The 21725-nt window shown below is 43.8% G+C and overlaps 1 protein-coding gene across 2 annotated transcripts in view; it reads right to left on the reverse strand.

Moving 5' to 3' along the window:
* ARMC2 (armadillo repeat containing 2) overlaps positions 1-21725 on the reverse strand; it is a 242905-nt gene that overhangs the window by 208312 nt on the left and 12868 nt on the right. The window lies entirely within an intron of this gene.

Below are 21725 nucleotides of genomic sequence, written 5' to 3' on the forward strand. Positions count from 1 at the left end.
CGAGTTCTTCATAAGGCATTAACAGGACACAGGACTTTCAGCTTCTCAGCAGGTTTTTCTGCTCTCTTCTAAAGACCGTCCCTACCACCCCAGCCCCAGGGAAACCTTTTAGACACCTTTGGTTAGTAAGACACAACAGTGACTGCCTCTATAAAAATTCCTCCAGGGTAACTTCACCACCATTGGGAGTGAGGAGAATACCTAAATTTAAAAAACTGAAAATGTCTGTACAAGAAAGAGCTTTGGATTGCTGGCAGCTGTGGACCAAGGTAGAGGCGCCCAACATAATGCTTCAGAGGCTAAATTGGGAACATTCGAATGCTTGGTTTTACTTGTGCTTAAAAAAGCCAGTGGCAGCTCAGCTGCCAGATGTTGGAGAACTTCAACATGTAGCTCGCGGGCATGGAATCGGCGATGCTGTCGCAGGTGACCACGAGTCAAAGGGATATGATGACTTGCTTTCCTAAAACTGCTTCTAGGGAGGGAGCCCAGCAGCTTTCATTTTTCACTTTCACTGAAGAAGTTAAATTTGGGAACACCAAAAAGATTTCACTTAACTCAGAGAGTATTGACACCAGGGCTTGTCAGCAAAGGAAGAATTTCTGAGAACGGTGCCTTTATAAGAGCTCAACTCCCTGTAACTAAGGCCTTCGAGTTTATCATCTAATTCAGTGTATCAGCTAGAAATTGCTGTTAGTTGCTAGTAAGAGGACTGGTTACAGTGACTTAAACACAATGGTCTATGTATTGTTTAATGTGAAATGAAAGTGTGGGTAATTACTGGCATTAGATCAGTGGCTTATGAATCAATTAGAATCAAGAAAATTAGGACCGAGTCTTTGTGATTCTTTTAGTCTCTTCTTTGTGAACTCAATATGGTTCTTGCAGCTCCAGCCATCACATCCACACCCCAAACAAGGCAGGTAGGATGGAAGGGCAAGAATGTCTTTCCCAGAAGTTTCATCCAACAATTTCTGCTTTCATCTTCTACAAAAGAGGCAGAAAATCATAGTCCTTTGACTGACTACATGCCACCTGGAATTACATTGTATCTCTGTCTCTAAGAAAGAAAGAGAGTGGATACCACATAGGAAGCTAGCACTCTCTGTATAGGGCTTTCTAGAGAGATGTGGTTAGACCAGAATGTCTTAACTGGTTTTTCTGGGAGAATTTGTTATGTGAAACAGCAGGCATCTAGGGAAGCCTCAGTTTACCCATGAGACTGACTTCCAGACCTCTCTCACTACGAGAGGAGGGGAAGCTAGTTCCCTTAGTTCCCAAAGCAACTTGGTTGGGGAAGAGAAAGAGGAGTCAGAAGACAGGAAAATCTCTGAATAGCAGTGGATTCATTTCTTGGTCAAAGGCAGGGTGCTCAACATTAAGTCTACAAAGATGAATGGATGTGGACACAGGAGCGACAAGCACTGCTTGCTGATGGAGTAAGGCAGGTAGTGAATGAAGAAAACATGGTTCAGACCTTCCAGAATCTTATCGTTTAGAAGAGAGAGACAAAACATGTAAACTATACAATGAAAGAGGTTGCTATAGATTGAATATTTGTGTCTCCCCCTCACCAAAATCCATATGTTGAAACCCAGCTCCCCCAAATGATGGGGCCTCTGGGAGGTGATTAGATCGTGAGGGTGAATGGGGTTGAATGAATCCCACATGAATGGGATTTGCCCTCATAACAAAGACACCAGCCAGCTCCCCCAGCCCTTCTGCCATGAGAGGATGCAGCAAGAAGACACAGCTGTCTGTGAACCAGGAAGCAGGACCTCACCTGACACCATATCTTCCGACACCTTGATCTTGGACTTCCCAACCTCCAGAACTGTGGGAAGTAAGTTTCTGTTGTTTATACGCTACCCAGTCTGTGGTGTTACAGCAGCTTGAACAGACTAAGACAGAGGCTAAGTGGAGTCAGCACCAGGCACAGAGGGGGGGAATGGACATCACCAGCAGGATGCTCCCAAAGAGGTCAGAGAAGAGGGGAAAGATGCAAAGGTTGCTGACCAGGTGGGGGAAGGGGGACGTGGCAGGGGAGGGGAAGGGGTGGGTTTTGCTAGCTACACAGTGGGGCTCCGTCAACTGGCAAGAGAAGCAGCCCTTGGCCTGAATTCCCAAGGGCCACCACGGATCTCAAATAAGCTGTCATCCCGACATTTCTAGCTCTCCATCCAGCCCCATACAACAAAGAAGAGGAATTTAAGGTCCAACCAAAACTGGAAAAGGAGAGGGAAAACTCTCACACTGATGTGTGGGGGATGGATTGAAGGTGAGGAAATAGTTTGTTCTGGACTTTCTTCAGATTTGGGAGTGAAAATGGGCTGTGGGAAGAGATGTGAAGGGCAGGAGTAGTACAAGAGGAAGACAAATACTGCATGTAATCACTTCTTGAGGAATCTAAACAATAAAACAAGTGAATTAATATAACCAAACAGACTCACGTATTAGAGAACAAACCAGAGGTTACCAATGTGGAGAAGGAAGTGGGGAGGGCCAGAGAGGTGGAGGGAATTAAGAGGTTAAAAACTACTAGGTATAACATAAATAAGCTTCAAGGATATATTGTACAGTACGGGGAATATAGCCAATATTTTCTAATAATTTTAATGGAGTGTAATCTATAAAAATATTTAACTACTATGTTCTATACCTGAAACTAATATAATATATTGTAAATCAACTATACTTCAATTTTAAAAAATTGTGTGTTTCTTTTCACACACACACAGAAAGAGAGTAGCCGGTTTGTTCCTTAAGTCTATGGTTTCCAACTGCTATTCGGTACTTCCAGCAGTTACCATATGTTCACAGATTCTAGAATCACAGTAAGCGTCAGGGTGAGCTGCAGTGCAATAATTCCCAGCTTTGTTCACTTTCCAGCACCGCCCCCCACCCATCAGATCACATGGCTTAAATAAGGACTGGCCCACCCTCCCCTTGCGCATTAAGTGCGTGGCTCCTCTCTGCTAATGGCAACGAGAACAGCCAGTTTTACTCCTGTGGGAGTTAGGAGGCATGCAAACTGACCGGTGAGCTTCGAATGGATCATGAAACCTTCTGTTGCTAAAACTTGCTTTTCCAATGGTTAGACTTTAAAAATAAGTTTTCTCCCTAGTAGCATCTTTTAAATGATCACAGCACACTAAAGCAAAGACTGATTCCACCCTGTCCTGCATCGTGAGAGGCCGATAACCTAGGAAGCAGTTGGGGGAGTGACTCTGGAGGGGGACTATCTGTGTTCAAATCCTGGTTCTGTCACTGATTTGCCCTGTGAAACTGGGCCCAGTATTTAACCAGTCTGTGCCTCGACTTTGTTTGTAAAATGAAGCTAATCGAAGTGCCTACCTTGTAGCGCTGTGAAGATTAAATGAACTGACAAGTGTAAGCGGATTAGAACTGTGCCAGGAACAGATGCCGGTTATTATTATTAAGTAACTAGCCGTGAATGTAATCACGTACTTATTTGCCTTGGTGGCTTCTTAAGGGTTAATCCTTAAGGCTCAAGTCCTGCAGGGACCTGCAGTGGGTTTGCCCACTTAGATGCAGGTAAGGCCTGCTCTTCTGCACACCTCCCCCCTTCTGCCCTTTGCCCTTCCCACCACCAGCATCTTCCACAACACGTGGAACAGACCTCCTGGCAAGTTACTGGCTCCTCCATGTCCAACAGCACAGGAGGGTGGAGGAAAGATGGAAGGAGGGCACAGACCTGAGGGGCAGAAGTGTCCTCAGCTCAGGGTTCTTTTCTCTTTTCTGCAAGCCTGGTACACCTTTGCAGTCTGCCTATGACGGTCAATTATCTGTACATCTGTTTGAAAAGCGGCCTGCTCCTGGGGGCAGAGGCGAGCAGGCCTGGCCCAGCTCCTTGCGACACCGAGCAGGCTAGCACTGCTCTCGGGAGCCTTGCCCAGTGGTCTGGCCTTGGAGGAGCTGCCAGCTCCCCCGAGAGAGTTGGACCTTTTCCACGTAACAGGATTGACTCAAAAAGAGCAAAGTTGCTCTCAACACCTGCTCACCCTCTCACAGCTTTGAAGGCCAAGACTGGAAGGAGTAATTGCAGACCATGGGCAATGAAAGGAAAAGGAGGAAAAATGTCAGCAGCCCTTAGTTCAGCATCTTCCCCACTGTCCTTTCACGGGAGGAGATCAGCGCAGGACTCACCGTGTCTATCTCTGGGTGGAGAGCTGGGAAATAGCGAAATGGCTCAAAGGGCAGCAGGTGGGATGGGACAGAGGGATCCAGGAAAGCAAACCCAGAAAAAGTCTCCTACTCTGCTGAAGCTAGCTTGAAATGGGTTCCTACGACTTATGCATGTGTGCATGCTCAGCCGCTTCAGTTGTGTCCGACTCTTTGTGACCATATGGGCTGCAGCCCACCAGGCTCCTCTGTCCATGGGGATTCTCCAGGCAAGAATACTGGAGTGGGTTGCCATGACTTTCTCCAAGGAATCTTCCCAACCCAGGGATTGAACCCATATCTCTTATGTCTCCTGCATTGGCAAGTGGGTTCTTTACCCCTAGTACCACCTGGGAAACCCTCCTATGACCTTTACCCACTCACATTTGCAAGACACTTTGTGAGAAATGAACAGGGTTCCCTGAGCACAAGCAGAACAGCCTGGTCCCACTTCAGCTGCAGGGTGACTTCTGGGCCCCCAAAGCATCCCACAAGCCCAGCTCCACTCTCTGAGGGACCCCCAGCATCACCGTGGTTCACTTTGCTTGGCCCCAGCTCCCAGCCAGGGCCAGGCTCCACAGGGCTCACAGGACAGGACTCACAGAAGACAGCGGAGACAAGGACAGTATAAAAGGAGGTTCTTAAAATCAAATGCCACCCTTCCATTGACTGATGTAATCAGACCACTAGATTTTGCCATCATGTTTGTAGGGGGCACCTCTCCTGGTGCCTGTCTGCCAACAGGGATGGACAGAGGATGACGTTTATCGGTGTGACCCCTGCCCACACTCATGACTCAGCAGACAAGGCATGATCGCCTGCCCAGGCTGAGCCATAAGTGAGGACGTGAGAGAAAAGCCTGGGCTCATGGTTTAAACAGAGGCATGTAATCACAGGTGCCACGGGGTGACCATATTTGGCCTGCAAGCCAGAGCAACAGAAGTCAGCCTGCAGAGAGGGAGGGGTGTCAAGACAGATGGACACGCAGAGGAGCCAGAGGGAGTGAGCTTCCAGCTCTCCAGACCCCATTTCTGCATCCAGGCTCACTCCCTGACCCTGGTTTCTAAGAGATTTCCCAGTATCCTTTCAACAGTGCCTTCTTTCTGTTTTTGTTTGTTTGTTTGTTTGTTTTTGCTCATGTATTATGTTTTCTATTATGTACATCCAGAACACCTTCCAACAAGGGCGGTGATTCACACTTACTGAAGGCTCACTTGCTATCTTGTTTGGATTTCCCTGTTCACGCTACTCCAAGGAGAAGACATGGGAATCACCATCGACATTTTATGGCCAAAGAACCCCAGGCAACCGGCCAGCCCTCAAGGTCTCCCAGGAAGGGAGGCGGTCTTTGACCCAGACCCAGTGTCGCCTCCATCATGCCTCCTTGACCTTGAAACCATGCCTCCTTGATCTTGAAGGCTCCTCCAGAAAAAGGAACACTGGCTCCAAGGCATAATCAAAGGAGATGTGCAGCATTCCTAAGCACAGTCAGACATTTCCTGGGAGTACAGGAGCTTCAGCTTGATCATTAGTTGTCACAACTTCACTGGCCTCCATCAGCAGAGCTAGCCATGCCTCTGACTTTGAAAACAAAGGATGCAGAAAAGCAGAGATGCCTCCCACTTATAAAAGTATGTGAAGCCTGTAGTCTGATGATATTATTTTAGTATCCATCATACAGTACTTTCTAGGAGAAGGCAATGGCACCCCACTCCAGTCCTTTTGCCTGGGAAATCCCATGGGCGGAGGAGCCTGGTAGGCTGCAGTCCATGGGGTCGCTAGGAGTCAGACACGACTGAGCGACTTCACTTTCACTTTTCACTTTGATGCATTGGAGAAGGAAATGGCAACCCACTCCAGTGTTCTTGCCTGGAGAATGCCGGGGATGGAGGAGCCTGGTGGGCTGCCGTCTATGGGGTCGCACACAGTCGGACACGACTGAAGCGACTTAGCAGCAGCAGCAGCATACTTTACATCTTTCTCCCTTCCTCCAGGGCACTTGTAAACAAGGGATATATATGTTACATTTCTCCTCCATGCCTTGGTCTAGTCCTCACTCTGACATTCCCAGCCAAAGTAGATTAACTCAGAAGTTGGCAGTCTCTCCTGCTGGCCTGTGTCCGTGCTTATATATGTGTGTGTGTGCACACACACACACACAACTCATGGATATCAAAAATTTAAAAACCAGCTTAAGATATAAATTTAGATACCATACAAGTCACTTCATTTAAAATGTACAATTCAATGGTTTGGAGTATATTATACTATTTTTAAACTGTGGTCAATATGTACATATAACCTAAAATTTGGAGTTTGAGCAAATTCTGGGAGATAGTGAAGTACAGGAAAGCCTGGTGTGCTGCAGACCATGCAGCCGCAAAGAGTCGGACAGGACTTACTGGCTGAATGACAACAAGTGTACAATTCAGGCATTAATTATATTTGCAACATTGTGCAATAGTCATCAGGATTTCTAACATTTTGTGCTCTGTCTCCCTCCCTTCCTTCCTGCCTTCTGTTTTTATTTTTTAAGGAGAGAGGGAGAGTTCACCTCTCCTCCAGCCCTGGCTTCCCCACGTGTGCTAACCCTCACTGCACTGCTTCACTTTACATTCCACTATTAACCAACAGAGGCCAAGACTTGAAGGCAAGATATTGACTTAAGTGTGAATTTCTGCCTGCTCCCAAGTCCCCACAATGCAGAGAGAATAACCTGCTTCTGGGAAGTCTCCTGGGGGCCACACTCCCCTGCTGAAGGGGAACTGCTAGAGGTCAGGGCTATGTATCCTCAGGGGCTCAGCAAATGTCTGCAGAGTGGCCTTGGGGCCATGGTGGGCTGTCCTCTGCACTGGCCAAGAGGCAAGCACCTCAAGGAATGTACATAGATATGTAGAATTCCTCAAGGAATTCCCCCTTGCTGAAAGTTAGGTTTTTGTTTTTCCTTGTTACTTATTAACTTTTATAAAAAGAACACACCTAAGTATCATTCAATCGGTGATGACAATTGAACAATACTCATAAACCATAATTCTTGAGTAATAATTATCAAAGATTATAATTGTACAATATTGAGAAGTATAGAACAAAATACAATTATTGGAGGACAATTGCTCTACCCATGCTTTATTCCTTCATCACTTTCGCTTGCCTCCTATTACTTTGCACATGTCCTAATTGGTGTGAGAAAAGAACCTTCTGGAAATTCAACCTAATCGGGTGCTAATGCGGGCTTAGCATTTTCATGTGGTTGCTGGTGGCCAGTGGGGGAAAGTGGGTCCTGATACTGTATTAGGTGCCAGATCCTTACTTTTGGGTTCTGGAGGCAGGCAGTGCCCCCCTTCCAGAATCCACTCAGAGAGGAAGAGAGGGAGGCAGGAAGGTGGCTTTTCAGAGGAAAAGCGCAGTTCTTAAGCAGTCTCAGGGTCTCTGCACAGGAATGACTTATGAACTTGTCTGGAAGGCTCCCAGCGAGGCCCATCCCCTCCACCAAAAGCCATCGTCGGGGATATCGTTACTGTCATTCATCATGCACGTGGACAATCAACAGCCCAGTCTCCTTGTGAGAGTTTTCTATGTAATTAAATGTGCTAGCCTGACACCACCCCTCCCAAAGAAAAGACAATATCTTCCGGATGTAAAATGGCTTTTATTTTATCCCAAGGAGCAGCATGCTGTTGCTAGGTGCCTATTTTTCTGCCTCTCAACTATAAAGTGACTAATGGGGTATATTTCATAAAACATCTGCAAGGATGTAGTTATTCTTATACTTCAGTGCCCTTTAAGATATTATTATCTGCCAACACTTGGACTAGGTGCTATTATGCAAATTATGCATAATAAAGGAAGAAGGGAGAAGTTCTTTGCTCCTGAAAAATCATATTTATAAGGTTAATGAGATTTATGTATATTACATCAGGGAACTGGGGTTAGAATGCAAGACTTTTTGAAATGTAGTAGTTGGCAACACTAAAGATTTGCTAGTGTTTTTCCCTACACAAGATCAAAACTTTTCATCTCCGTTGAGGTTTAATGAGATGAAAAAAAAAAATTCCCACAAAATCAAAACACATAGAATCCAACTTCAAGAACAAGGCAGACATTCTAAGTTGAATGTTTTCAATTAGTAGTGCCAAGAACAGGAGAAGGGTTTTAAAAACACATAATTTTGCATTAAAAAATCAAGTTAAATATTTCAATGAGATATCCATTGAAGCCAGGAAAGTGGACACTTTTATTTTTTGGATCAAAGGGAAAATACCAGGAAAATTCAATCTAATAAAAGAAAATACACATGTACCCCCCCCCAAAAAAAAAAACTGGAAAAAATTTATATACATATGTACATGTATGCACACGTTATAGAACTATGAAGTATTCTATAAACAAACAGGAAAATGTTCTGAACTCAGTCTGGTCAAATAATGGGAAGTTATAATTTAGCAAATATTCTGATTATAGGGAACTGTATTTTAGAGCATATGTCTATTTAGTATTAAAATAGAAACACAACTAAGTTTGTACTTGCTAAAGAATCAGATATCAGCAAAATACACTCAACACTAAAATAATTCTGATGATTAAGTTATCAGTGATGACATGAAGTTACAGCTGTCTTTGTAGCTATCGTGTGCGAGCTCTGAATAACAGAGTTCCAGTCGATAGGATGTTGGATTAATCAAATTTAGGTGTTCTGGAAAGGTTTTAGAGGCCAGTAATGGTGGATCCGCCCAGATCACCCAGAAGTGGGTCAGGGCTGGGCCAGTTTTGCTCCTTACTGAGTACACATGCACATAATCCTGGGCACGTGGTTCTCCTGGGTGTTTACTGAATAAATATTGTGGATGAATGAATTAGTAGTGAATAACAGAAGGTTAAATTGGAATTTTTCTGTTGAGAACTTTTGCTGAGGCTCAAAGCAGAGCTGGGTAACAAGTGGCCCAAAGAGAGATGCAGCTTCCATGTAAGCCTTGTTAGGAGTTGGCCAAAACAAGAGATAGACGATAGAGGTATACAGATATGATTTTAGATGGACTACAGGGGAGTTCTAATAAGAAGTATTGTGCATTTATTTTCCTTTTCCTCTCATCAGAGGAGGGGAGGGAATGCTTCCCCCATCCAGGTGAAGTTGGCTCTAAGAGGCCCATTCAGAGAGTAGGGAAGTCTGCCAAAAACAGAGATAAAATCTCACTTCTTGGTGGATGCTTGCTGAACTGCAGGGTCTAGAGACAATACGTGAGAATTCCTCTGTGGACCATGTGGATCCTGAGAATGGTAGCTGGGCTTGAGTCCTCTTAATAGGACTGGCCAAGGGCCTTGACTGCCACAGGGAGGTGAACCTGGCATTAGATGGCCATATGGGGTATCCCATTGGTTTGGATCTGAAGGGGGGTCCTAAGAGTCAGCCAGAGAGGGTGGGTGGGAATGGGGCAGGTCCAAGGAGCCCATGAAAGTGTCTTACAAGAGAAGGAACCAGTACCCAAAAACTTCCATATTCAGAGGACATCAGTGGCTGTGTTACAGCAGACCCCACCAAGTAAAAAGACATTTTTGCTTCTTCCCCTTTTCTCCCTACTCTTCCTCTACCTTGGAGAGTCAGAAGCAGATAGTGAAAGTCAAAAGACAACACAATAATCAAAGACTGTGCAATCTTTTTGAGCTTGGGTCAATCCTGAGCTGAGGGAAGATGAAATAGCTTTGAATTTGGCAGGAAACAGTTGTAAAATGTATACCGGACTGGGCTTTTTAATACTTTAACATGAGGACAGTTTATTAATAACTTGAAAGGGACTGAATAGTTCTGAGATCTGCCTGAGATATTGCCCAATGAAAGAAGGTTTGACAGCAATTTGGAAGGGCAGTGATAAGAGAAAAAGAAGCCATTTCCTGGTTATATCCCACCAAGTCCAGCCCACTTGATCAACTAGTTACAGACGAGTGAATGAATGAATGAATGAGTGAAGTCATTTCTGTATTATTTAGCTGGCACTATGTCCACCTGTCCAGCGCCCTGTTCAGCTTATCTGCCTCCAGATGACGTCTCAGCTATAGGTAGGGGATCCGTTGAGACCTCTTCCCCAGCTTCAGGGTGTGGCTGGGAAAAGTCACCCTGTTGGTGAGTCAGGGAAGGTTGACTTCTTGCATTCCTGATTTCTCTCCAGTGTACTGTGGCTTGATCACTCATCACCATCTTATCAAACACTATGATTGCTAAGTGTTACTTTGGCCCCAATAAGAAATGACTCTCAGCAGGCACGTCAGCAAAGTGCCTGGGTGACATCACCCTCTGTTTAGTACAGGACGTCTCCACTCCAGGCTGCTCAGGACACTCCCCAACACAGTAGGCCTGAGAACTTACTGAGAAGTGTGGGAACCCCTCTGTCCCAGGTCTCTGGGTGTTGCGGGGACCAACCCTGTGCTGGAAGGCTGAACGGTCCCTGCTTTTGCCATCTCTCCCTAGATGAGCACAGCACAGGTTCTTTTGTCGAGGTGCCTGTGAAACGATGTTGACAAGAAGATCCATTCTAACCCTGATCTTTAAGTGCAGGGCTCACAGTAGTCTCCAGGGCATCATCCCCATTTTTCTCTTGTAACTTAATTGCATTGCCCAGAACTGGCTGATCACTGGTCTCTCTCTTCTTCTAGGGCTGGAGTTTCTCATTAATCATGATTCTTCCTTCGAGTACAGAGTAGAGCCTCAAAAGATGCTGGTTCAGTAAATGAGACTGATTTGCCCTGTGGGGAAATCAGTCTCCTGGAGACAGGTGGAGTTAGGGAGAAGACACATCCTCCAGAGGGAGTGGCAGAGGCATAGGTAGGGTGTGGGGGAAGGGCTCGGCCAAAGGTCCGCAGTGCAGCAGGAGGACAGGTGAGCACAGGGCAGAGTGACGAGCATCGAAAAATAAACATGAGTCAAAAGCTAGTTGCCTGGAGGTCAGGGTGCCTTCTCAGGGTACGACTCTTAGTCCAGAGCCCTGGATAGCCATGATGTCACCGCCTGTTTAGTGGCATTTTACAGGCCATCAACTCGCTTTTCACAGCAGCCTAGAGAGAAGAAGACGTCATTCTCTGGTCCAGAGAGGTTAAATGCCATTCCTGATGATGCACCCCTACTAGAGGGGGAAGTATGATGACCTCAGATCACGTGATCCCATATCTGTGAGCTTCCCACCCGACCTGATCAAACCCAACTGTACAAGAGCTTACAGAGCATTTCAGGACCCCTCAGGTGCCCCTTTTAAATAGTTTCAGGGCAGTGTTACAAGAGATGTTTCTCAGTTTTTATATCTACTTTAGAGGTTCCTTCAACTCTGCCCTAGCAGAGCCCACTGGGCCAGGCAGCGCTCTCATTCCCAGGAAGAGCCATACACAGTCCCTCTGCCCAGGTCCCATTGGTGACGCAGGAGCCTGTTGCAGAATCCAGCTCCAGATTGGGCTCCACAGCTTGTGCTGGGCCTGGACGGGGACAGATTGCTGGGATCCGGAAGTGCCTCTGCAGCCAACACACTTGCCGTATGCGAGAGGCTGCCGTGCCAAGGCTGTCATTTTCCGCTCCAAAATGTTGGGTGAGAAGTGAGGCAGGCAGCATCCTCTCCTCAGTGCCTCAGATGTGCAAGCTTTCCTTTCCACTGGTAACACCCAATGTATTTCATTCTCTTCGGAGGGTTGTCTCGGCATAAAAAGAGTTCCTGAAATTTGGCATCCTCAGGGGTCTGATTTACAAAGTTGGGACCAGAAGGTGGAATTGCTTTCGAGGTTTTGTTCAGATTGTTAAAAAAGATGCCAAAAGATGTCTTTTTTATGTTAAGTTGGCTTCTTCTTTTAATGTCAATACCAGCTTAATGCTTTTAAGGTAACAAATGGCACGCTGTGATACCTTGCCCAGTTAATTTTTAAAAGGAAATTTAGGGGGAGAGCCTGAAATTACTTTTTGTTTTTTAATGACAAAGCATATTTAGGCAGGCTAAATGTGGCAAAATAAAAAACAAAAAAAAAGTAAATATCAGTTCAGAGACTTCTATTTACTGAAACTCATTTTAAAAGCAAGAAGAGACATGAAAGGCAAAAATTCTACGCAAATTCAAATAGTTTCCAAGGAAAATTCCTGTAACCTTGAAGAATAATAAAGGCTCACGGATATATTTGGAATTTCTGAATGGTAGGACTGTTTCCTGAGAGCATTTTAAACATCCCAAGTGAAAAATGAGAACAAGGCCTAAGTTGTTTGGTGAAGAGCAAAGAACTCTTCTTTGGTTTGAGAGAAAGAGAGGGGACTCTAAGAGTCAAAAATGCTGGGAGGGTTGGAGTTTCACATAAAATATGATTGACAGTAGCTTTTTGCCAAAAAACTTTTTGCTAGATGCCATATGCAAAAAAAAAAAAATGTATGTTATAATCATTTTTTTAAAGCCCATTTCATGCCATCTTGCATTCTCTGAGCTTTTCCCTTTGCTTTTTAGCCCTGAACAAGGTGTCAGGGTTTGAGCCTCTGCTGAGTGGGACCTGCCAGGTACACTCAGCCAAGCCCTTCTTTTGTCTTTGCAGGATCCTGGGCATCTGCAGCCCCATCCCTGCCCATATCTGTGTTCATTTCAAGGCAGTGGAGCTTCTTTGCATTATTTTATACTCTTTCCAGCATTTCTAAGCCACTCAAACCTCAAAATTGGACATTACACTGAAACCTAATAAGGAGGATACTGGGTAGAGTGACATACACAACTGCCCTCAAGTAGTTTATAATCCTTCGGTGTAGACAGTATCATGTGGTATTCCCACTTCTGTTCTTGGGTTATTATAAGAGGTGCAATAATAGCCAGCATTATCTAATACATGTAACAAAGTCTAAGCACTTTGCAAATGCTAACAGGAGAGCAATTAATTCCATCTGAAAGGAGGGGAGAAGCCTTCATTCAAGCAGCATCAGTGCAAAAGGAACCTTGAGAGATGAATTGAGATTTAGCAGGGAAAGAGAAGCAGGCGGAAAGATCGCCGGGGAACACAGGCCTGGAGCCTGGATGTGCCTGGCACCTTAGGGAACCTCCAGCTCCTCTGGGCCTGGTACCAACATGCAGAGTGGGACCTGGGGCTAAGGGGGAGGTTGGGCTGTGCCTTGGGAGGTTTGAGCACTGTGCTAAGGGCTCAGAGTTGATTCTGGAGGTTAAGGGAGCAAAGAAATTATGAAACTCAGGGGACCTGGGAGGCATGTGAAACTGCATCTATTGCTATGCTCTACATGATGTGTGTGGTGAGTAGGAAGATATGTCCATGGCTTTGTCTAGTTTCTCAAAGGGTCTCACTGTTCTGAAGCCAGGTGTCAGAGCCAGGCTGGAAGAGAGGCTCGCTGCCATCCTCTCCGCAGAACCCCCTACCCCACGCATCTCCAGTCAAGACACAGGCACAAAGGAGGCCTCCAGTGCACCTAGCCCTGGACAGGAATCCAGAAGACTTGCGGGCACTGGTTCCCTCCTCTGGGACCTCCTTGTGGTACTGCATTTCTGCACTACCTAAGGGTGTTTATTTACACATTTTAATGTCAAATGAGTGGACAACTGTCCAATAACTTCAGCCATGAGGTTCAGATTTCTAACTTTCTCCCTTTGGCAACATCATCTCAATTGTTTAAAACAAAGCAGCAGACTCTCCATGATTTCCCTGCTCCTCCCGTGGCTCAACACCAGACCGCAGCCTCCTGTCCATCTCTGACCATCACCACTGTCCCCAGCTAGCAACCAATGAAACCCTGCTGGCCTTGTCAACCTTTCATTTAGTGAGAATAAATGTGTCCTTCTCCCCTTCACCCCACTCCTCTCACACTTTTCCTTGGGGGCCAGGCTGCAAATCTTGTCCTCAGAGCCCTCTGCTCCATAGACCAACAGTACTGATGGAGTTTTCCAGAATGAAGCCCATGTTCTACTTGAGATACATTCTGGCTATTTTACTACAAACATTAACTGTTGGAAATCGCACCAGGTTGCTCATGAGAAGCCCTCCACATCTCAAGCAGTGGGCTGTGGGAAATGGGGAAGGAACAAAGTCAAGGCCCCTTGAAGACTGGAGAGAGATGGGCCTCACAAGCGGTGGCTGCTAGGCTGTCAAGGCTGACTTTACAAGTATGGAGGTTAGGCTCCAATTCAAATAAATTTTTTTTTTTTTTTTTTAAAGACATATGGAGGCTCGGAACCTGAACCACCACTCAGAAACGAGCATTTCCTGGATTCAAAGCATGCAAAGTTAACCAACAAGCACATGTTACTATGTGCCAAGCAGTGGTCAGATTTAGAGGCTCAGGAGCCCGGAAGTGTCTGCCCCCCTCACCCCCACAGGTGTCTTTCCTCCCCACCTGACTGCGATCTTGCAAGGTGCAGGTGCCCGACTCACTTGTGACCCCACCCCCAACCCCCCTTCACTCACAGTCCTGGGTATGGGTCTTGTACATGGTGGACATCAGTGACTGTGTGCTAAAGAGCACTGGCCTGGGCAAATGTTTGTTGAACTCTCCTGATGTACCAGACACTATATCAAGCCCTGAAGACAGACTTAGATAAATAAAGCCCAGTCCCTGCAGTCCAGAGGCTAAATGACCATGGTATATGTGAAGGGAAGAGCTAACATTTAGGTAAAATGACCTAAGACCTAAACAAAGGTAGAAGTAAAACAAATGAACAGGCGTAGAATGAGTCTGGCAAAACTTTGCTTTGATTGGCAGGGCAAAACTGCTCATATTAACTGGACCCAGGGCAAGGAGCTCATCTACTTACTTCCTCCTCGTCTGGTAGAGCCAAAAGAAAGAAAACCATGTCTTTGCCCCAGCAGGAGAATGTGCCTAGACACATACTCCTTCTTCTCTCTCATCCCATCTCTGCATCTCTGGCAGCCAGACACTCAGAAACACAGAAGGTAGGACACACACCACCATAGTTTAGCTCAGAAACACAGAAGGGTCAGGACAAATACACTGAAAGAAGAAGATAGGAGGAGGTTGATTTGCAGGGAAAGTCTGGAGATAGAACTGCAGGTTTTCAGAACTTTCTAAAAGTTAAATGTGTGCACACACATCCACAGACACAATGTATCTACTTACCCTTTATCACCCATGCCCTTTCCTCTTCGCTTTTAAAAGTGAAAATGAAGATACAGATGGCCAAGCAACACATACAAGATGCTCAACATCGCTAATTATTAGAGAAATGCAAATCAAAACCACAATGAGTTATCACCTCACACCAGTCAGAATGTCCCTCATTTAAAAAGTCTACAAATAATAAATGCTGGAGAGGGTGCGCAGAAAGGGGAACCTTCTTACACTGTTGGTGGGAATATAAATTGGTGCAGCCGCTATAGAGAACAGTATGGAGATTCCCTGAAACTAAAAATGTATTTATCATATGATCCAACAATCCCACTACTGGGCATATATCCAGAGAAAATCAATATTCAAAAAGATACCTGCACCCCTATGCTCACAGCACCACTATTTACAATAGCCAAGACATGGAAACAATGTCCTAAATGTCCATCAACAGATGAATGGAGAAAAAAAAAAAAGGTGTGGTACATATATACAATGGAACATTACACAGCCATTAAAAAGAATGAAATAATGCCATTTGTAGCAACATGGATGGACCTGGAGATTATCATAGTGAGTGAAATAAATCAAAGAAAGACAAATATACCATATCACTTATATATAGCATCTAAAAAAATGATACAATTGAACTTATTTACAAAACAGAAACAGACTCAGTCTTTGAGAATGGAACTCTTGGTCACTAGTGAGGAAGGGTCAGGGGTGGGGAGAGATTGGGAGTTTGGGAGTAACATGTACACGCTATATTTAAAATATATAACCAACAAGGATGTACTGCAGACAGCACAGAGGATGCTGCTCAATGCTGTAATAACCCAAATAGGAAAAGCATTTGAAAAAGAATGGACCTATGTATAACTGAATCACTTTGCTGTATACCCGAAACTAACACAACATTTTCAATCAACTATACTCCAATAAACATTTTTTTAAATTATTTTAAAAAGAGAAGTAAAAATGAAGAAAACAGAGGGGAACTGAGGCTATTTATGGGGTGAAAGGAATTGGGGCTGGGTCAGAGGTGGAGCTTCCTGTTTTGTTACAAACTCTAAACCAAGACCATGGCTCTCTTCTCACCCTCTCCTTGGACTCATACCCTGCACCCCACCCCCTGCTTTGCTCCTCTTATAAAAATCCCTGGTTTCATGAGAAAAATGAAAGAAAACACATATTACAAAATCTGTACAGTCCCATCTAATTTGCGTTTCTTTCTGAGTAACTACCGTCATTCCTACATTCACTGCCCTCCTCCCACATCAAGACTTTCTAATTTTAGAGTTAAGAGCATGGAACTTGACACTGGATATGTTTCCATTTACCATGAAAGGCATGTTTCTTCACAAACAACTGGAGGGCAGGCTTGGAAAACAGGTTTAAAGACCAGACGTGTAGAATTTTGGCACGCAATTCTCTGGAAATGTCCACCAACCAGGCAAGAGGCAGGAAGCACTGAGAACGAATATGTTCTCTGGCTTCTTTCAAGTGAAGTGATTTAATTTTAAGACTTTCAATTCATAAAATAGCCTCAGCTAATTTTCCAAGGAAAAATTAGCATATTTTGTTTTTCTTCATTTTTCAAAGAATATTTGGGCCATGAAAAAGAATTTATACTGACTTTCCTTAAAAGACTTAATTGGGTACTGACCCAGTGCTTTAGGAATGAGTGTAAAATAGTGAAAGAAGCAAGTTTACTAGGGATAGAAATCTTTTTGTGACATAGAAATTAGAGATCAGTTCAGCCTTCACAAATAAAAATTAAACCAGAAGAAACCTGTCAGCTTGCTGTAGTCCATTTCTATAATTTTGTAGATTTATAAATTTAGAAGTAAAAATAGCTTCTATTTCTACAGAAGGAAAGGCCAAGTCTTTGACTGTGAAGCTAACATTTTTATATCTCCATGGATGTCCTCTTTACCTAAACTGTAGGTCAGTGCCTTTTATTTCCACTTATATAGTCAAATTATCAATATATTTTCCTTTAATCATCATTTTATAAGAGGAAGAGTCAGAAATCACTCAGTGTAGTTTTAAACATGTCATTTTTTTTGTTTTTAATTTATTTTTTTATTGACGGATAGTTGCTTTACAGAATTTCATTGTTTTCTGCCAAACTTCAACATGAATCAGCCATAGGTATATACATATCCCCTCCCGCCTGAACCTCCCTCCCATCTCCCTTCCCATCCCACCCCTCTAGGTTGATACAGAGCCCCTGTTTGAGTTTCCTGAGCCACAGAGCAAATTCCCCTCAGCTATCAATTTTACATATGGTAATCGGACACGACTGAGCAACTGAACTGAACTGAATGTAAGTTTCCATGTTACTCTCTCCATACATCTCACCCTCTCCTCCCCTCTCCCCACGTCCATAAGTCTATTCTCTAGGTCTGTTTCTCCATTGCTGCCCTGTAAATAAATTCTTCAGTACCATTTTTCTAGATTCTGTATATGTGCATTAGAATATGATATTTATCTTTCTCTTTCTGACTTACTTCACTCTGTATAAATAGGTTCTAGGTTCATCCCCCTCATCAGAACTGACTCAAACATGTTCCTTTTTATGGCTGAGTAAGCTGAGCGTCGAAAAATTGATGCTTTTGAACTGTGGTATTGGAGAAGACTCTTGAGAGTCCCTTGGACTGCAAGGAGATCCAACCAGTCCATTCCGAAGGAGATCAGTCCTGGGTGTTCTTTGGAAGGAATGATGCTAAAGCTGAAACTCCAGTACTTTGGCCACCTCATGTGAAGAGTTGACTCATTGGAAAAGACTCTGATGCTGGGAAGGATTGTGGGCAGGAGGAGAAGGGGACAACAGAGGATGAGATGGCTGGATGGCATCACCGACTTGATGGACGTGAGTTTGAGTGGACTCCGGGAGTTGGTGATGGACGGGGAGGCCTGGCATGCTGCAATTCATGGGGTCGCAAAGAGTCGGACACGACTGAGTGACTGAACTGAACTGAATTGATTCTGACTGGTGTGAGTTGATATCTCATTGTAGTTTTTATTTGCATTTGTCTAATAATGAGCGATGTTGAACATCTTTTCATAGTGTTAGCCATCTGTAGGTCTTCTTTGGAGAAATGTCTGTTTACATCTTTTTCCCACTTTTTCATTGGGTTGTTTTTCTGGCATTGAGTTGTGTAAGCTGCTTATATATTTTGGAAATGTATCCTTTGTCAGTTGCTTCATTTGCTATTATTTTCTCCCATTCGGAGGGTTGTCTTTTCATCTTGCTTATATTTGCTTTGCTGTGCAAAAGCTTTTAAGTTTAATCAGATCTGACTTATTTACTTTTGTTTTTATTTGCATTACTCTAGGAGGTGGGTCATAGAGGATCTTGCTTTGATTTATGTCATCAAGTGTTCTGCTTGTGTTTTCCTCTAAGAGTTTTATAGTTTCTGGTCTTACATTTTGGTCTTTAATCTACTTTGAGTTATCTTTGTGGACATCACCAGATGGTCAACACCAAAATCAGATTGATTATATTCTTTGCAGCCAAAAATGGAGAAGCTCTATACAGTTAGCAAAAACAAGACCAGGAGTGGACTGTGGCTCAGGTCATGAACTCCTTATTGCAAAATTCAGACTTAAATTGAACAAAATGGGGGAAACCATTAGACCATTCAGGTATGACCTAAATCAAATTCCTTATGATTATACAGTGGAAGTGAGAAATAGATTTAAGGGACTAGATCTGATAGACAGAGTGCCTGATGAACTATGGACGGAGGTTCGTGACATTGTACAGGAGACAGGGATCAAGACCATCCCCATGGAAAAGAAATGCAAAAAAGCAAAATGGCTGTCTGGGGAGGCCTTACAAATAGCTGTGAAAAGAAGAGAAGCGAAAAGCAAAGGAGAAAAGGAAAGATATACCCATTTGAATGCAGAGTTCCAAAGAATAGCAAGGAGAGATAAGAAAACCTTCCTCAGCAATCAATGCAAAGAAATAGAGGAAAACAATAGAATGGGAAAGACTAGAGATCACCTCAAGAAAATCAGAGATATCAAAGGAACATTTCATGCAAAGATGGGCTCAATAAAGGACAGAAATGGTAGGGACCTTACAGAAGCAGAAGATATTAAGAAGAGGTGGCAAGAATACACAGAAGAACTGTACAAAAAAGATCTTCACGACCCAGATAATCATGATGGTGTGATCACTCACCTAGAGCCAGACATCCTGGAATGTGAAGTCAAGGGGGCCTTAGAAAGCATCACTATGAACAAAGCTAGTGGAGGTGATGGAATTCCAGTGGAGCTATTTCAAATCCTGAAAGATGATGCTGTGAAAGTGCTGCACTCAATATGCCAGCAAATTTGGAAAACTCAGCAGTGGCCACAGGACTGGAAAAGGGCAGTTTTCATTCCAATCCCAAAGAAAGGCAATGCCAAAGAATGCTCAAACTACCGCACAATTGCACTCATCTCATACACTAGTAACATAATGCTCAAAATTCTCCAAGCCACGCTTCAGCAATACGTGAACCATGAACTTCCAGATGTTCAAGCTGGTTTTAGAAAAGGCAGAGGAACCAGAGATCAAACTGCCAAAATCTGCTGGATCATCAACAAAGCAAGAGAGTTCCAGAAAAACATCTATTCCTGCTTTATTGACTACGCCAAAGCCTTTGACTGTGTGGATCACAACAAACTGTGGAAAATTCTGAAAGAGATGGGAATACCAGACCACCTGACCTGCCTCTTGAGAAATCTGTATGCAGGTCAGGAAGCAACAGCTAGAACTGGACATGGAACAACAGACTGGTTCCAAATAGGAAAAGAAGTACGTCGAGGCTGTATATTATCACCCTGCTTATTTAACTTATATGCAGAGTACATCATGAGAAATGCTGGGATAGAAGAAGTACAGGCTGGAATCAAGTTTGCCAGGAGAAATATCAATAACCTCAGATATACAGTTGACACCACCCTTATGGCAGAAAGTGAAGAAGAACTAAAGAGCCTCTTGATGAAAGTGAAAGAGGAGAGTGAAAAAGTTGGCTTAAAGCTCAACATTCTGAAAACAAAGATCATGGCATCTGGTCCATCACTTCATGGCAAATAGATGGGGAAACAGTGGAAGACTTTATTTTGGGGGGGCTCCAAAATCACTGCAGATGGTGATTTCAGCCATGAAATTAAAAGATGCTTACTCCTTGGAAGGAAAGTTATGACCAACCTAGACAGCATATTAAAAAGCAGAGACATTACTTTGTCAACAAAGGTCTGTCTAGTCAAGACTATGGTTTTTCCAGTAGTCATGTATGGATGTGAGAGTTGGACTCTAAAGAAAGCTGAGCACCGAAGAACTGATGCTTTTGAACTGTGGTGTTGGAGAAGACTCTTGAGAGTCCCTTGGATTGCAAGGAGATCCAACCCATTCATCCTAAAGGAGATCAGTCCTGGGTGTTCATTGGAAGGACTGATGTTGAAGCTAGAACTCCAGTACTTTGGCCACCTGATGTGAAGAGCTGACTCATCTGCAAAGACCCTGATGCTGGGAAAGATTGAGGACAGGAGGAGAAGGGGATGACAGAGCATGAGATGGTTGGATGGCATCACCAACTCAATGGACATGAGTTTGAGTAAACTCTGGGAGTGGTGTTGGACAGGGAGGCCTGGAGTGCTGCGGTTCATGGGATGGCAAAGAGTTGGACACAACTGAGCGACTGAATTGAGCTGAACTGATGGTGTTAGAAAGTGTTCTAATTTCATTCTTTTACATGTAACTGTCCAGTTTTCCCAGCACCATTTATTGAATAGGCTGTCTTTGCAACATTGTATATTCTTGCCTCTTTTGTAAAAAATAAGGTACCCATAGGTGCATGGGTTTATTTCTGGGCTTCTATCTTGTTCCATTGGTCTATATTTCTCTTTTTGTGCCAGTACCATACTGTCTTGATGACTGAAGCTTTGTAGTATAATCTGAAGTCGGGAAGGTTGATTCCTACAGCTCCATTCTTCTTTCTCAAGACTGCTTTGGCTATTTGGGGTCTTTTGTGTTTCCATATGAATTGTGAAATTGTTTGTTCTAGTTCTGTGAAAAATGCCATTGGTAATTTGATAGGGATCACATTAAATCTGTAGATTGCATGTGGTAGTATAGTCATTTTCACAATATTGATTCTTTCTTCCCAGGAACATGGAATATCTCTCCATCTGTTTATGTCATCTTTTATTTCTTTCATCAGTGTCTTATAATTTTCTGTGTACAGTTCTTTTGTCTCCTTAGGTAAGTTTATTCCTAGATATTTAATTCTTTTTGCAATAGTGAATGGGATAGATTCCCTAATTTCTCTTTCTGATTTTCCATCGTTAGTATATAGAAATGCAAGTGATTTCTGTGTATTGATTTTGTATCCTGAAACTTTGCTAAATTCACTGATTAGCTCTAGTAATTTTCTGATACTATTTTTAGGGTTTTCTATGTACAGTATAATGTCATCTG

The sequence above is a fragment of the Bos taurus genome, chromosome 9 (assembly GCF_002263795.3).
Source record: "Bos taurus isolate L1 Dominette 01449 registration number 42190680 breed Hereford chromosome 9, ARS-UCD2.0, whole genome shotgun sequence".
In the NCBI taxonomy this organism is placed as follows: domain Eukaryota; kingdom Metazoa; phylum Chordata; class Mammalia; order Artiodactyla; family Bovidae; genus Bos; species Bos taurus.